Source organism: Pinus tabuliformis, chromosome 2_2 (assembly GCF_031772625.1).
Source record: "Pinus tabuliformis cultivar Carrire ecotype Pingquan chromosome 2_2, CPIR1, whole genome shotgun sequence".
Taxonomy (NCBI): domain Eukaryota; kingdom Viridiplantae; phylum Streptophyta; class Pinopsida; order Pinales; family Pinaceae; genus Pinus; species Pinus tabuliformis.
This window is the reverse complement of record NC_142300.1, coordinates 530,433,951-530,451,626: the sequence shown is the minus strand read 5'-3', so window position 1 is coordinate 530,451,626 and position 17,676 is coordinate 530,433,951.

Genomic DNA, 17,676 nt, shown 5'->3' with positions numbered 1-17,676 from the left:
TGCTTGGATGAAGCTTTTATTTGCATGTATATTGTTGAGAATAATAGTGTGCGCATCCAATAGAATTGCAAGGCCACCAGACGCCCCACAAGCATCCACAACAGTTACTAGACCACCTGGCCAAGCTTTCGCTGCAATTTTTTCCAAAGCAGTTGAGTTGCATTTGGTTTCTTGCAAGAATAGAATTTGAGGTTTTTCTTGCATGATCATGTTTTTGAGTAGTCTGCCTTTCCTTGGGCTATTGAGCCTTCTGATGTTCCAAGATATCAGCTTCATTGGGAAGAGTTGGGGAAGTACTTAGTTAGCTTGGAGTATCTGCCTGACTCCACTAGCATTTCTCCTATTCTGATAGTTCTTTGGAGATCGGTTTTCCTCCCACGCTTTTTGTCGTCTTTAGCAATAAACTTTCCATCCCAAGGACTCCCAATCTGAACACCAAGAGAGTGATGCTTTTGAGCGCACGATAGGACATCCACCAGGTTGTCTACTTATCGATTTGAGATTTTGTTAAAGCTCCTTGTTTTGCATGCCTGCTCTAGGCCTAGGATATCAAGTTCTCCAATGTCTATGTTTTCATGTTCTTCCTCCATGTATTGGGATTCTTGTAGCTCTTCATTTGCTTCTACTGCTGTTATGGGAGCGAATGGTGTATTATCGACCTCCATTCCTTGAGAGTTCCCAACTGGGGTTTTGATCTGAGTATGGGAAATAGTCTTATTGATCAGCGGATCTTCTGGGAGCGGTAAGGGGTCTTTTTGCGCTTCATGTTTATCATTATTGGTTTCCTTCTCAGGAAGAGAGGGGCTTTCAGAATCAGGATCATCAACACTTGCCAAAGCTGCAAAGCTGTTGTTGGTAGAAGGTTTGGAAGAGCTGGCTAGATGCATCTTGGGGTTAGTTGCCGATTTCTTGTGGTTTCTTCTACGGCTAGCCACTTTGGTGAATCCATCAGGAGCAGGCTTGTCTGAGGACATCTGGGAAGAGGGTTTTTGATTTAGAGGACAGTCTCTAAATAAGTGGCCCAGATCATGACATTTTCTACACCGAAACGGTACATGCTCATAATCAATTAGCTGAACCCATTCAATATCATCATGAAATAAACTTACCGCATCCGACAGGGCTTGATTGAGGTGCATGTAGACGCAGATCCTTGCATATGAGGTGTATCTGCTGGTTTTTGTTTCCTCTGCCACTTTGATAAACTCGCCCAGTGCATTTCCGATTTCTTGTAATGAGTCTTCCTCCCAATACTCCACAGGAAGCGAGTAAAGCCTTATCCAGACCGGAGCCCAGCTGAGATCTTCCTTGTCAGGGTTGAAGCGCTCTACCCAACCTCTGAGATACAGACCAGTAGCATTAAAGAAGTATGGCCCTCCATCCAGAACCCTGTTCCTGTCCTCTAAATAGTTAAAAATGGCCGTAAAAAAACCTTTAGGCCCTAGTTGCAGAGTAATGTGGCCTTTTGGGTTCCATTTTGAGGCTATCCAGCCTCTCAGTGCCTTCTCAGTTGGCCAAAGTCCTATAAATTTTCCTATTAATGCATGATCCCTCATGAACTGTATCCTAGCATTGATTCAATGGCTTGGAAACTCTACTTTTGGCCTCTCAGTAGCTACTGGCTTGCATGTAGATGAACTGACCTTGGGATGATCTTTTTTACCCTGAGCATTGCCCTGATGTAAGCTTGGACCTGTATTATTGTCAATCTGCGCGTTTGTATTGTCGTTTTCGCCATTTTGGTGCTTATTCCTGTCGTCCTTTGGGGGAGGCGCGGAATCCTCCCCCTGAGGGGGAATCATGGGACCTGAGATCTTCTTCAGTAAACGAATGACCACTGAACAACCAGGCTGTATCAAGGCTGACCTTGGTCAGGAGTACTCTGCCGTAGCAGGGTTTACAAAAACCCTAGAAGGAAGATCGCTGCTCTTTCCATTCTCCGTAGTTGTAACCATCTTTTTAACTAACCATTAATACCATTTAAATTATTTAATTTTTATTGGTCACCTAATATAACTGATTTCCATTAAATTATAATAATTTGTATGACTCTGGTCCTAAATTCAAAATTAGTCGTTGTTCAAGATAGCCATTGGAGATTCTGCTCAGACTATTTAACATGCTAAGCTGGATCTGTTTCTTCAACTTGTCCTGACGATGAAGCACACTAGTTGGTTCGAAACGCGTCGACAAATGATTTATCTTGTGATTTACGCCGAAGAATTTCTCTTAAACTTAATATGGATCACAAAAGCCTTAATTCAACAAGATAAATGTTACTATAGATTTCCGAAAGGAATGTTGTATGGAAATAGGCTATCAAATTGAGGAGAAAATCAATTCAAAATGTGGCAGAGTAAACACTGGTTTATTCATAGGCATTGATAACATTTTCTAGTTCGTATTTAGAATTGGAGAGATATGGGAATTGATTAATGAGATTTTTATCATGTGGGAGAACATTGGCATTAAAAACCAGAAGACCAAAAGGTCTAAACCATTGATATGTAGCAACGGTAACTCAGGTCCTGAAATGAAGAAACTTCTAGAAGATATGACTATCGCACCTTGGAGAGAATTGCAAGGAGTGAAGGATGAAAAACTTGTCAAAGCAATATTATCTCACGTGAGGTCAAGGGAATCATCATTGGAGGAAATGTCTGAGGAATTTCAAAAGTAATTTTGTTGAATTATTTTTACTTATTTATAGATAATAATTTTATTTTAAATATAACATGTTGTTCTTGGTAGTATTTGTTATACATATAATTATATAACTTTTTTTAATTTATCTATGCAGTCACAAAGTTTACATTAAAATACAAGAAAAATTGGTTAAATTGTTGAATGAAGATAGTTGGGATGATTGTTGTTGGGAAAAGTATCCAATACGGAATGACCCTATCCCACTCTAAGGGTGATAGTACCTCAGCAACAATCAAAGCAAAGCTATTCGAGATTACTTCTTTATGAGATGTAAGAGAGAGGAGGAAGAGATCCACTAACCGATGTCTTCCGCTAATGATTGATCCAATCTTCTCTCTTTGCTGCTTACTCCCAGCTCCTTGCTCTTTCACTGGCCCAGCTACACCAAGATCCTGCAAAATAACAAGAGAGGGAAACTACAAGAAGCATACATTCATAATTGATTCAAGGATTAGAATAAATCAAATACACAAGTATAACAACACATCATTGAGACACATGCATATAGAAGAACCTCAAATGCTTTATTAATGGAAGAAGTAAAGTTCAGGAAGTAATACAACCATAAAAGGCCCAATCCAGCATCACCTCCCAGCAGAAAGAAATCTCCTCTTCACCTCCTTCAAAGCAAATCACCCAATAGTTCTATACTCAAACCAACAGCACTTCCTTACATTCACAAGATTCCAGCCTCCTTAGACCTCATGAGAGAGCTCTATATATAGGAGTTTTGGAGAAAGGATGAGTCAGCTTGTAGCTGGCATGAAGCTGACTAGTGTCCTCTCCCACTTCAGTTATTCTTCAGTTCTTGAGTCCACTTGGAGGTTCTTGCTTCCACTTGGAGATCTAGACCCTCTTACTCATCACCAGTCGAATTCCCTGATCCAAGTGTCATTTTGGAAGCTTCCTGGGCATTGACATCTTGAAGAATGACTGTGCCACTTGTCCCAACTCGCCCAGCGCAGGTAGCCTTCTTTGCAGTTGACATTCAGCATAGGTACACAGTGGAGCAGTTGACATTCAGCGCAGATGCTCAGTGGAGCAGTTGACATGATCCAGAATTAGCTTGTTTTTGAGTGTTTTCAGGTGGAGAACTGATATTCAGTGCTGTGGTTTGCTGACCTTGTTCCTCTAGGGGTAGGAACAACATGTTTAGGGACTTTGGATCCCTTATATTATTGACATTTCATGCTTCATGCTGTAAGGCACAAAAATGTCTATAACAATGCTGTTTTACACAACTATCCAGATTCAAGTTCTACATCAACACTAAAAACTTTTATCTTGAATTTAGAAAGGTATGTTGATTTATACATTCATTTTTATTCATCTATATACTATTTTTATTTTATAACTTATACATATATTTGTTTATTTTATTAAAGATGAGGAAGGATGCAAATGGAGCACCAAATAGTTTCAGAATATTTATTAAAAAAATTAAGATCGAAATACTGAAGAAGAAACGTCTTAGGAATGTTGAACTTGATCCAACTCTTACTCATTTCATTTGGAATGGGCTTAACACTATTCAATATCAAGTAATACAAGGCAACTATGAAGACATTGCTAAGCTCATACCTAAAAGAGATTATGCCCTAGTTATTACAAACATGCCCCATGGTTTCAATATCCCAAACATTGATTATGATAGTGACCCTTATACTTATCAACCTCTTAGTAAAGTGGTTGCGGGATTTCTAGAAGTCATATCATCACCATTATGGAGATTTGTGACATTTAATTCAAACACACAATTGGCAATGTTATTGTAAAGCTTCAAGGGAAAAACAAACTCAAGGATGCAGCTTACATGGTAAGACGTTGAAAATGTATATTTCATTAATGTTAAAAATTTCATTTATGTCAAGTTAATTGAACTTTTACTATGTCATGTTGCAGGCAAAATTCAAATCTTCTTAACTGTGAAGATTAACCATTTATAAATGATTTTGAGTTCATCCATATTGATAGTTGGGCAAAAGATGATAGCTATATGTCTATGATTTTTAATCGGGTAGATGGAAAGAGTCATAGCCAAGTACTAGCTTATGATGCTGTTGTGGGAAAACTAACATATGAAGACAAAAAAGAAAAAGGAGATATAGTTAGCATTTATCAAAAAACACAATTAATGATTAAATATCTTATAGACATATGTTCAAATGAAGGAGATTGGGTTCTGGATTTATTTTTTGGCTTAGGTAAGTTTTATTATATGGAATTGAATTTCAATGTCTTCTTTTTTAATTTATATGTCATTGTTCTAATTTACTTCATTATTTATTTTTTGGTTGATAATTAGGTACAACACTAGCATGTTGCCTTCAAAAAGGAAGAAATTTCATTGCCATTGATAAAGATCCAATATAGTGCAATTTTATTCAATAAAGAATTAGTGCTCTTCAATTTCTTCTAGATGGAATGCAAGAAATTGGGTTGAAGAAAGGGTGCTTTAGTGAATCATGTGTGGCCAAAAAGGGAAAGGAACCTCAACCACCATTACATGGAATGATTGGAAAGGCATACATTGGGAGATTCACAGACATCAAAGATCCATTAGAAAAGGAAAATGAGAAAAATGAAGTAGAAAATATTGTGGAAGAAGATAATGATGAAACTCTAGAGGATGAAGAGTTTGGATTATGTGATATTGTTGATTAAATTTAACTTATGCTTGGAAATCAAGCTCATTTTTTGTAACTATTAATTACTTATACTTGTACTATTTTGTCTTTGACATTTTATGAGAAGAATAAGCATTCAATTAATGTTGTTATGTGTTAAATATTTGTATTATGTGATTTTCCCATTAATTTTTATGTTAATCATTATTTTCTAAAAAAACAAGTGATTATTATTATTTTTTTGACATGAAATTCATAAAACAAACTATTATTTAACAATTTTTAGTTAAAATTTTCCTATAAAATTGTGATTTTGACATGTCATTTTTTGCAAAAAATTACAAAAATTATCAAAATGTGTAATTTTTTAGTTATATTTATGTTGAAAATGGTTATTTTTATGTCAATTGTTAAAAATTATTGTTTTTTAGAGACAGTTATTTCATGTGCATTAAAAAATTAATTAATGATTTATAAATATGTAGAATATTGAAACTTGAAAATATAGACCTTCTTCTTCAAATATGCAAAACAATAAAAACATCACTACAAAAGAAAGATTTAAAATGAAAATAAGAAAATAGGAAGAAGAAGACCACTTCAAAAATTGTTAAATTTAGAAAACAATTATTTATATTTCATACATTAGAAAATTTAAAGTCAAAAAATAGGTCTTTTAAAAGAAGGGCTTGATGCAGAATCACCACTTTTATAAATCAGCATGCAAACCACTAACATTCTAAAATGTAATGTAGATAAAAAAAAAATTAAAGTTCCAAAAAATATGCTTTAAAAAATATGTGTGTTTGGCATCGTCCCCTTTCAAAATCGGGTCACTTTTTTGCTATCTATATGAAACGGGTAACCATATCAGTTACCGTTTCAAAGTTTACATTGTTAATGTATGACTAAACTAAAACTAGTGATTGTGGCATTTTGAACAAGCTGCACAAAAATTTTATTTTACAGAAATGAAGCAAAAACTATCTATGAGTAGTGGCATTTAGACTTGCAACACTTTCAATATTATTCCTTTTTCTCTCTTTCTTTTGTATGGGGTTCAATCCTTCTTCTTTTTCAATATTTTTGTTTTTCTCTTTATTTTTCTTCTTTGTACCCTCTTTTCATTTTTTATTCTATTTTTTCTTTTATTTGGAAATCATTCACAGATTAACAAGTATTTTCAAAGTAGGATTCCTAAGATATAACACTCAATTAGCATGAGATCCTATAAATTATAGGACCCTAACTGTGGCTCCAACTGGGGATGGCACTCTCCCTGTGAGGTGCCAAGAACATGTGATCAATAGCCTGGAGTTGTTATTTCAGCAACATCCACCTCTTATTTATTTGTTATAGTACCTATGATAAATCATCAATAGAATCTTAGGGCCTTCTCTGCGTGCTTCAACTTATGTTAATAGGTCACCCAATCCAAAGAATAAGGACAATGATATTTAAAATGATAAATGTTAAGAAAATATCTATTGCTTAAAGAAAGAGTGTTTGAGCATCTTTCCATTGACATGTCCACTAGGTAATGCTCTCCCATCCAAATTTCTAATAAAAAAATGCATTATTGCCTCTGAAAGCATAAATGACAGAAGGCCCCATCCATAAGTTATCAAATTTTCCATTCTCCCCTTTATCCTCTCTTCTAGAATCCCACTTTAAGACTTTATCACCAATGGTGAAATCATCTGGGTTTGTCCTTCTATCAAAAACTTGCTTAATATTATCATGAATGACTTGAGCCTTATTGATGAGCCCCAAAAATGGATAATTATATGGGCTCATTCAACCTCCTAATTCGACTTAATCCACCATTCTCATTAGTTTATTGCATGTTTTTTATTATATATATGCTAATAGAGTGAATTGGGTTAGTCATTATGCCAACAAGTCTAATGGGTGCTTTGTGCAGATTTTTAGTCAATTTTGAGACAAAATCAAAGGTTTTAATGAGCACTTGGCAGCCAAATTCGTGGAAGAACAAGGGAGAGGATTTGTAGGAAGGTGTCCCCTTCATTTATGGGCCCTTACCTCGAATTCTCCACCATCATCTCGGAGTTCAAGGGCCACCAAATCAATTATCAGAAGGGTAGCCGAGCAAGTGCTAGTAAAAGTGTTGTTAACTACATGTTTTGGCAGCCAAGTTCCTAAAGTTTAGGAGGGTTGTTGGGGTCCTCAATTTGTGTAAATAAGAGGGCTTAGGGCCTCATTTCAGTTAGTCACTTTGTAGGCAGAAGTTAGCTAGTTTGTAGTTCGATTTTAGTAATTTTTTTAGGCAGTAGGTTAGCTCTGCATTTCAGCACATTTTCAAGTTTTCCTTGTGGACAGTTTTTGGAATGTAACTATTCTTTTGATTAATAAAGATGAATGTAGCTTTGCACCAGCTCTAAATCTCTCTTAGGAGGCTGTAGCTGTTGGGGTTGGGCCCATATCAAGTGCCCAATACCTCCTTTGTTTACCTTTATGTGTTTTTGCTCCTTTCTTAGAATAAAGTATGTTATTTAGATTTAAATCTTGTTTTGTTCTTTAGATTGCTTTTGATGATTAAAAGGGATTTTCATGTTCAGATTGAGTTGATAGGTTAATAAAAAGGAATATCTTCAGAAAAAGGCCATCAAGCACCTCTGATTTCACCTCTCCCTCAGTGGGATCGGGAGCTGGGATCAAGGTGACCTTGCTGCCACCAAAAACATTGTCTTTGCTTCGCCATGCAATCATTAGTGTTTGATTTTTACTTGCAGAAGTTGGTTACATGTTCAAATTCTTGATTGCTTCGTTGCATAGCTATTATACATGGTTTCATTGCAAATAAACTTCTGTTCCATTTCTTTGTTGTTATCTAGGTCAGATTTGGTCAAAGTAATTAGCTTCTTGATTTTCAAGTCTTCATTTGTCTAATTCGAAAGATAACGTGCAGAGTGCCTGTAATACCTCTCCATCCACCTGTACTCCATAAATCCCATCTTCTCCATTCCCTAACTTAGATTCTTGCCTCTCATTTGGTATGTTTTCACACTTTGCCCTAGTTCCTATACTCTCACACAACATTGCTTCTTTTCTCTTTGAACCAATCCAATCGCCTCAGCCACTCTTCAGCCTCATTCACCATGTCCTGGACATCCTCACACCCCTATCTCACCTCCATACCCACTCCTTCATCTTTCTTCCTCCATCCATCCTCCAAAATCCCATTTCTAAACATCCTATAGAAAAATTACAGCCATCCTGTAGAAATTCCAGAACATCCTGTAGAACCCCTGCAGACTTCCTGTAGAAGTTCACGAATGAGGTTTCTTGATAGTCAAACTCTGTGAAACTCTCTGGAAGGGTGCTAGGGACCCCTTAGGCCCTCTTTGAACCTTCCCTACCTCCTCCAAGCATTTCCTCTCACCAATCCACCTCTGCACAGTCAAAAATAGTTAAATCGCATGCATGATAATTCTGACAACTTATTCAAAAATACAAAAAGATGGTTCTTTTAGATTTGAATATAAAAGTAACTTAGACACATGCATTTCATCTTCTTAGAAGTCAATGGCATCTCTCCCAGTGGCTTGCATCCTCTTTCTTGCATCAGTAGAGCTAGCTGGTAAAAATAGGGTTTGCTAGGGTTTGTGTTTTCTTTCAGCCTTTCAGTTTCTTTCTGCAAGTAGATCAACCTTCTTTGAGTTAGCTTTCATCCATCAGTTAAAAAGCTTCTTCTCAGAGCTCATAGAAGTTGGCTTAAGCTCCTAGCAGACTTGTGCCAGCTGACCAAGTGACAGCTGCGGCAAGAGCTAGTACTTGTGCATACAGCACCATCGCTTCCAAGTTTGTTACGAACTACCGGGTTGATAAAATTAAAGAAGGGAGTTCCAAGAGTTGCAACATTATTGCTGCAATACTGGGCCCACCATTATTTTTGGCGCCGTTGCCGAGGAAGCGTCAGAGTATTGGTGATTGCTGTTATTCTTCTATTTTCTACTACAACCTTCTGCTAAGTAGTTTATTTCATTTCCATTATGCAATTTCATTTCTGCAAAAGTAGATTAGACATTTCCTGCTTTCATAGATTATCATTTCAATTCCGCAATTTCAATTCTACAAGCGTAGACTAGCATTTCATTCCTGCAATTTCATTTGAGCAAAATAGATTAGTCCTTTCCTTCTTTCATTTCAATTCCGCATTTTCATTTCAGCAAGATAGTTAGTTTCAGTTCAAGCTATTTTAGTTTCTGCAGGTACAAGCAGAAAAAAGAAACAAAAATCAACCAAAAAGATTTCATTTCATGCCTTGTAGGAGTAAAGATAATTCAGAAAAATGATTGCACAACACCCCCACTGCTTCACACATCAAACCTTCTCTCTTCTTCGATGGCTGTGATTAAAGAACCCTTAGGTGGACAGCAAGACATATCTGAAGAACCTCAAGGGAAGAAGAAGAAGAAAACATTCCTCTGGAGAAAATGGCTACAAGCAGCAATGTTGGGAGCAGTACCTTGTCCAAAAACGAATTTGAAAATCAGATGGAAGATTTCAAGAATGATATGAGGCAGTTTATTGCCATGCAATTGGATACCCTGTGGATCCAAAGGAAGCAAGAAGAAGCCAAGAGGGATTTGGACATCTTTTGTCCCAGGTGCACTAGAAAGCATCCTAGGAATGAATGTCCAATGCACTCCCTAGAAATGTGTTTCGTCTGTGAAGAATACCATCCTACGAACCAGTGCCCTTCCTTGCCTGGAATCAAAGCTGCATATCAGAGGGCAAAAGGAGCCACTGAACCACTCTATTATCTAAACCAAAGGAGGCCACATGGACCCATACCTTACCAGCAGGGAATGCAAGGGACATCCCAGACCTATTACGACCCCTATCCAGCCACTTCCATGCCTTCTTGGGGTTCCCCTGCTCATCCTTCCTGTCCACACCCCCTCCTTCGTCGGATCCATCTCCATATTATGCTCAACCAGCTGCTCATTCATTTCACTCTTATGATCAGCCACAGCCTCAGTGGAATGCACCTCATCAAAGTTGGAGGCCCCAGTACAACTCTCCTCCCACTCCTTTGCCTCCACCACCTGCTCAACCGCAACCATCACCTCCTCCTCCACTAAGGCAGCCCCAAATGCCTACCCAACCACAATCCCATCCACATCCATCTCAAATATACACCCCCGCTCAACTACCCGTACCACCATTTCCACACCCGCACATTGGAATAGCTCAACCCAATTGCAAAGCTGAGGCACAACATGTCCAAATGACTCCTCTTGAGCTCGATGATCTTCACCATAGCTCAGGAAGAGTATTGCAAAATAGAGATTATATTGACAACATTGAAGGACCAAAGGCAAAAGAAGATTCAAAAGAAAATATCAAAGAACCATGGGCTGCACTTGATGAAGAGAAGGCATCAGAAGTAGAAATCAAGAAAGCTCCCTCATGGTTACCATCAAACCCTCCATGTAGTCAAGAGAAAAATCAGCACAAAGAGGAAGATGTGAAGGTCATGATAGAAGAAGATATGGAGAATGATCCAGATTAGCAAAAGGACCAAGGATATCAAAGCTATATTGAGACATGGTTCCAGACGGTCACTAAGTTGCAGCAGTACTCTCTTCTTCAGCTATGTTTGATCCCTTCAAAGTCAAATCATTTGGTCTTTGAAATCTGGATAGCTGTCAAAGCATGCATTTCAAGCCTCCACATCATCTTGTCTCTAATCTCGATGTGCACATGGCTCCATTGGAAGTATTTTTATGCTTCAAAAGAATTTTGTTTCTCAAGTAGGGTAGGGTAGAGAAAAAAAAGAGAAAAATGAAAAAATGAAAAAAGGAAAAATGAAAAAATGGAAATAAGAGGAAAAATCTAACGTGAAAACCTCCTCGGAGGCACCTTAGATTGGCTCATTGATTGAAAACCTCCACGAGGTGGTCAATGGGTTGGAAAAAAGAAGAAAAAATAGAAAAGAAAAAGAGAATAAGATCCCTGGGTGAAAACCTCCCTTGGAGGCGCCCAAGGCAGGCAATTAGGGTGAAAACCTCCATGAGGCACCCTAGTTGTTTTCAAAAAAAAAGAAAAAAGAAAAAAAGAAAGCAGGACTAATCTCTGTGAAAAATTGCAGGTTGCAGTGAATACTTTGCAGGAAAAGAGGGGCGCGCAAAATGAGGACAGGAGTCCGTACCAGGCTCCAGGACATCCCTTCAAACACTCCCTCCATGGGCACTCACCTCTCCTAGGATTTGGTCACATTCAGGTCAGGATTTGGCTTTCTACAGGAAGTTCCAGGCTTTTCTACAGGAAGTTCCAGGTATTTCTACAGGAAATTCTGAAAGATCTTGTAGAACCTTCGGACGAACCAAATTCAATTTTAAAAGGGAATATGATGGTTGGAATCTGTTGGTTAGGCCTGCAAGCACCCCTGTTTCCATCCCTCACCTTTCTCCATCATTTTTTTCCACCTCATTGTGCTTCTACAGGAAGTTCCTGTAGAAATTAGAGGAAGCTAGAAATGGATTTCAAAAAGGAAGTTTGGAAAACATGATAGCTTCCTCAAGGGTTCATAAGTCCTCCTGCAATCTTCAAACTCCTCCTCCATCATCTCCATGCCTGCATCACAGCCCAAGCCCATTTTTTTTACCATGCGAAAACTTGTAGAATGCTTTGAAGAAAAATACATAGAATTGAATTGGTTTTTTCCCTAGCTTGAAAACCGTGCATCCATTTGCAAAACTATTACAGGGGGAGTTGTATAGGGACGATGGAAACATGCTTGAGAAATTTCAGCCAATTCCGGTGCACGGTTTCCAAGAAATTAGCCTCCATCACCTTCAACCATTTTTGCATTTTCTCCCTATCCGTTCATCCATTTCAAAACCTGTTTCATGGGGAGATGCACATGGGTGGTAGTAGCCTACCCAAGCAATTTCAGCTGATTCTGATGCACGGTTACCGAGGAATTGATCTCTGTAATATTAAACCATTTTCCATTTTTCTTGAAATCTGTGCATCCGTTGATCGCAATTTTGCTATGGGAGGTGCATAATGATGATAGGAACATGCTCAGCAAGTTTCAGATTGATCCGATCTATCGTTCGAGAGCAATGGTGAAAACAAGTTTCTGTCCTGTGGGAAAATCAACATCAGCAGCTTGAGGGTGCAAGTCTGAACGTGGAAACAAATGCCTGCAGCTCAAATCTGGCCAGAGGACACCTGCACAAGGAAAACAGCCATGAATCAACAACCAAGCCATCACGCAACCACAGAAACCAATGCATGCAGCAAATGAAAGGCCACAACACCTCACAACAACCATTCGACTTCCAGGTACGTGACTAAAACTCATTCCTCTGATTACATGAATGTAATTGAAAACTGCATGAGAAATGAGATGGTTGGGATTAAAAAAATCAGTGGCCAGCTAACGGGCCACCCTCATCTAGTTCAACAGCGCTCGGTGGGTGAATAAGACATGTGCACTCAGCCATCTCAGGAGGAAATCGGGAAACAGGTAATGGTGACTGTTTGACCTTCAACGTAATTGATGGAGTGATCATAGGTAGGAAACAGGATGTTTTGTGACAACACCATCATCTGCATGGGCCAGTGCACATGTTGGCCACTTCACTCCCTCACCGCAAATCACGCAGCAATTAAAGAATGCTCGACTGACTCTCACCACCCGCTGATTAATTTGCACTTGCAGCGTTCTTAGCCGAAGTACGTGTCCTCTGCTCCCACAATCTGTTAACCCGTCATCCTCCACGAGCTTTTCATCTTAGTTCGAGATTCTGCTACATATCGCGCTCGCTCAAAGGTGCAGGGGCGTTCTACAGGAATACATTCTACAGGAAGTACGGCATATCCTTCCCAAGTAGAGAAGCCTGGACTTTTCTTCATCGAGTTTGGATTTCTAAGAGAGGTAGGCTTGAAAAAACACTCTTCCATGCATGATACGTTCGAAAGGCGGTGAATTAAACTGTTTTGAATAAGAAAGTATGAAAAAATTCTGCCTATGAGTCAAAAAATAGCAGCTGCCTGTGTGTGGCACGGAATTTCTCAGTCGATTTTGTGTCAAAATTCTCCTCCACAATTCTTGTTAATGAATTCCTTCTGTAGAAATGATAAACCACTGTAAGGGCTAACCTGTGCATAAAGAATGTGACTTTTATGTGGTTGGGGATGAAAATTAAGCTCTGCACTCTGTCTGTGAGAGCCTAATTCCCTTTTGACAGTCGAGTTTTGGGCAGCAACAGCATTATAACCAGGGAATTGGTGCAAAGTGAGATACAAACATCTGAGAAACCCTATCCTGAGAATCAAAGGAGGAAACCATACACAGAATTCCCCTTCTGATTAGAACACAAGCCAAAACAGAGCATTCTCACCATGCCAGGAGGGTTTATCATAAAGGAAACCTTGGATTCCAGAAAATTGCGTGAAACTCCCGAGGTGGTGAACCTATTCACCCATGCCAATTGGATGACCTTTTGTGACAGAATTCAAGGTCATGACAATGAGGTAACAGAAGAGTTCTTAATGTCCCTGTAGCCTAAATCAAAGACACTGGCCACTGTGGATTTCATAGGGTTGACCCTAAAGCTTACCCCACCACTCATTAAAAGAGAAAGCCAGTGGAAAAGAAACCTAGGACAGACCACCATAGAAAGAGCAAGAAGAGAAACAAGAGAAAGGCCAAGCTGCTGAGCTCAAAACTGTGGGTGAAATAAAGGTACAAACACCAAGGGAGAAGCAATTGCAAATTAGGGCAGAGAGGACTGAAAAAGTCCAAGAATGTGAGGACACAACCAAGACAACCACACCAAAATTGAAAGTCAAGGCACCCACAGCCAAGCAGACCAAAACAGTGAAGACAGTTTCTCCAGGAAGCCAGAAGACAGTTTCTACAGGAAGCCAGAAAACAGTCAGCACAAGACTTTCTACAAGAAGTCTAGAAACAGGGCAACAGAAGGAAAACTCGCCTGAGATTTTAGCTAGGGAGGTAGCAGCTGTGTTGGCCACCCTAAGCACATCTCCAAAGTAGAAAGGGAAGCGGAAGAGGGAGCCTTCCATGTATTTTAAGGCAAGAAGGAGTGTGAGGATAAAAACTAGCAGACCCCAACCACAGTCAAAAATACTAATCATGATTGTGGACACCCCAGCTACACAAAAGGAGAGGTCTCCCTCCAAGGCATCCATCACCTATGAACGGGGAAGCCCGAAGACATCCACCTAGAGAGAAAGAATGAAAATGTTGGACACAAAGGCCTCTCTACAGGATGTTGAGACAGTTCTACAAGAAACTGAGAATTCTCTAGGAAAAGGAGCACAGGCAGTGGGAAGAAGCAGAGAGAAAAGCATGGTTTCATGACCGAGAAGAGGACATCACTTCAAAAGCTTGGCATGATAGGGAGGCCACCAAGGCCATCAAAGATCAGGAGATAGATTGGTTGCTCAGAGGATGAGCAACACTTTCAGTAGGGGGGTGATGATGAGCCCCAAAAATGGATAATTATATGGGCTCATTCAACCTCCTAATTCGACTTAATCCACCATTCTCATTAGTTTATTGCATTTTTTTTATTATATTTATGCTAATAGAGTGAATTGGGTTAGTCATTATGCCAACAAGTCTAATGAGTGCTTTGTGCAGATTTTTAGTCAATTTTGAGACAAAATCAAAGGTTTTAATGATCACTTGGCTCCCAAATTCGTGGAAGAACAAGGGAGAGGATTTGTAGGAAGGTGTTCCCTTCATTTATGGGCCCTTACCTTGAATTCTCCACCATCAGCTCGGAGTTCAAGGGCCACCAAATCAATTATCAGAAGGGTAGCCGAGCAAGTGCTAGTAAAAGTGTTGTTAACTACAAGTTTTGGCAGCCGAGTTCTAAAGTTTAGGAGGGCTGTTGGGGTCCTCAATTTGTATAAATTAGAGGGCTTAGGGCCTCATTTCAGTTAGTCACTTTGTAGGCAGAAGTTAGCTAGTTTGTAGTTCGATTTTAGTCATTTTTTTAGGCAGTAAGTTAGCTCTACATTTCAGCACATTTTCAAGTTTTCCTTGTGGACAGTTTTTGGAATGTAACTATTCTTTTGATCAATAAAGATGAATCCAGCTTTGCACCAACTCCAAATATATTTTAGGAGGTTGTATCTCTTGGGGTTGGGCCCAACTCAAATGCCCAGTACCTCCTTTGTTTACCTTTATTTGTTTTTGCTACATTCTTAGAATAAAATCTGCTATTTAGATTTAAATCTTGTTTTGTTGTTTAGGTTGCTTTTGATGATTAAAAAGGATTTTCATGTTCAGATTGAGTTGATAGGTTAATAACAGGGAAGATCTTTAGAAAAAGGCCATCAAGCACCTCTGATTTCACCTCTCCCTCAGTGGGATCAGGAGCTAGGATCAAGGTGACCTTGCTGCCACCAAAAACACTGTCTTTGCTTCGCCATGCAATCATTAGTGTTCGATTTTTAATTGCAGAAGTTGGTTACATGTTCAGATTCTTGATTGCTTCGTTGCATAGTTATTATACATGGTTTCATTGCAAATAAACTTATGTTCCATTTCTTTGCTGTTATCTAGGTCAGATTAGGTCAAAGTAATTAGCTTCTTGATTTTCCAAGTCATTATTTGTCTAATTCGAAAGATAATGTGCAGAGCGCCTGTAATACCTCTCCATCCACCTGTACTCCATCAATCCCATATTCTCCATCCCCTAAATTGGATTCTTGCCTCTCATTTGGTACGTTTTCACACTCTGCCCTAGTTCCTACACTCTCACACAACATTGCTTCTCTTATCTTTGAACCAACCCAATCTCCTCAACCACTCTTCAGCCTCATTCACGAAGTCCTGGACATCCTCATACCCCTATCTCACCTCCATACCCACTCCTTCATCTTTCTTCCTCCATCCATCCTCAAAAATCCCATTTCTGAACATCCTGTAGAAAAATTACAGACATCCTGTAGAAATTCCAGAACATCCTGTAGAACCCCTACAGACTTCCTGTAGAAGCTCACGAATGAGGTTACTTGATAGCCAAACTCTATGAAACTCTTTGGAAGGGTGTTAGGGACCCATTAGGCCCTCTCCGAACCTTCCCAACCTCCTCCAAGCATTTCCTCTCGCCAATCCACCTCTGCACAGTAAAAAATAGTTAAATCGCATGCATGATAATTCTGACAACTTATTCAAAAATACAAAAAGATGGTTCTTTCAGATTTGACTATAAAAGTAGCTTAGACACATACATTTCATCTTCTTAGAAGTCAATGGCATCTCTCCCAGTGGCTTGCATCCTCTTTCTTGCATCAGTAGAGCTAGCTGGTAAAATTAGGGTTTGCTAGGGTTTGCATTTTCATTCAGCCTTTCAGTTTCTTTCTGCAAGTAGATCAACCTTCTTTGAGTTAGCTTTCATCCATCAGTTAAAAATCTTCTTCTCAGAGCTCATAGAATTTGGCTTAAGCTCCTAGCGAACTTGTGCCAGCTGACCAAGTGATAGCTGCGGCAAGAGCTAGTACTTGTGCATACAGCACCGTTGCTTCCAAGTTTGTTATGAACTACCGGGTTGATAAAATTAAAGAAGGGAGTTCCAGGAGTTGCAGCATTATTGCTGCAATACTGGGGCCCACCACTTATTATAAACTTCTTCCCTGGATTGCTACAACTAGATTGTCTGGTCAATCCTCCTTTGAATGTCATTTGGCTCAATATGCAATTCTTGAATTAACTTCATGACTGGAACTCATAAGGAGAATCGAAAAACAACATCCTTTCCATAAACTAATTGGTATGGTGGCGTGCCAATTGATTTATTTGTGGTGACCCTATCAACCCAAAGTGAATTTATGAGTTTGTTATTCCATGACTTCTTATTTTCTGCTAACAACTTCTTGATAATATTTACCAGACTTTTGTTTGAAGATTCAGTCATCCCATTACCCTGTGCGTAGTAAGAAGTTGAATGCCCCAAAGTAATATGGTATTTATTGCAGAAATGTATCATTTTCTTAGAACTAATGGCTGCAACATTCTCTATAATAAGCATTTTTGGGTAACCAAATCTGGACAAGATATTGGTTTCTAAGAATTTGATGATTACAACATATGTGGCTAGTCTAGAAGGAGTGGCCTCAATCCATTTGGTGAAGTAGTGAGTAGTGGTAAGGATCCATTTATGTTGAGAAGAAGATGGAGGATGAATTTCTCTAATGAAATCCAATCCCCACTGTTGGAAGGGGCTTTCAACAGGTATGGGTTTAAAAGGTAAATGCAAATGTTTTCTTTTTCTCTCAAAGATTTGACACTTGTGGAAAGAGGTTACCTTCTTATGAACATCTAGAAAAA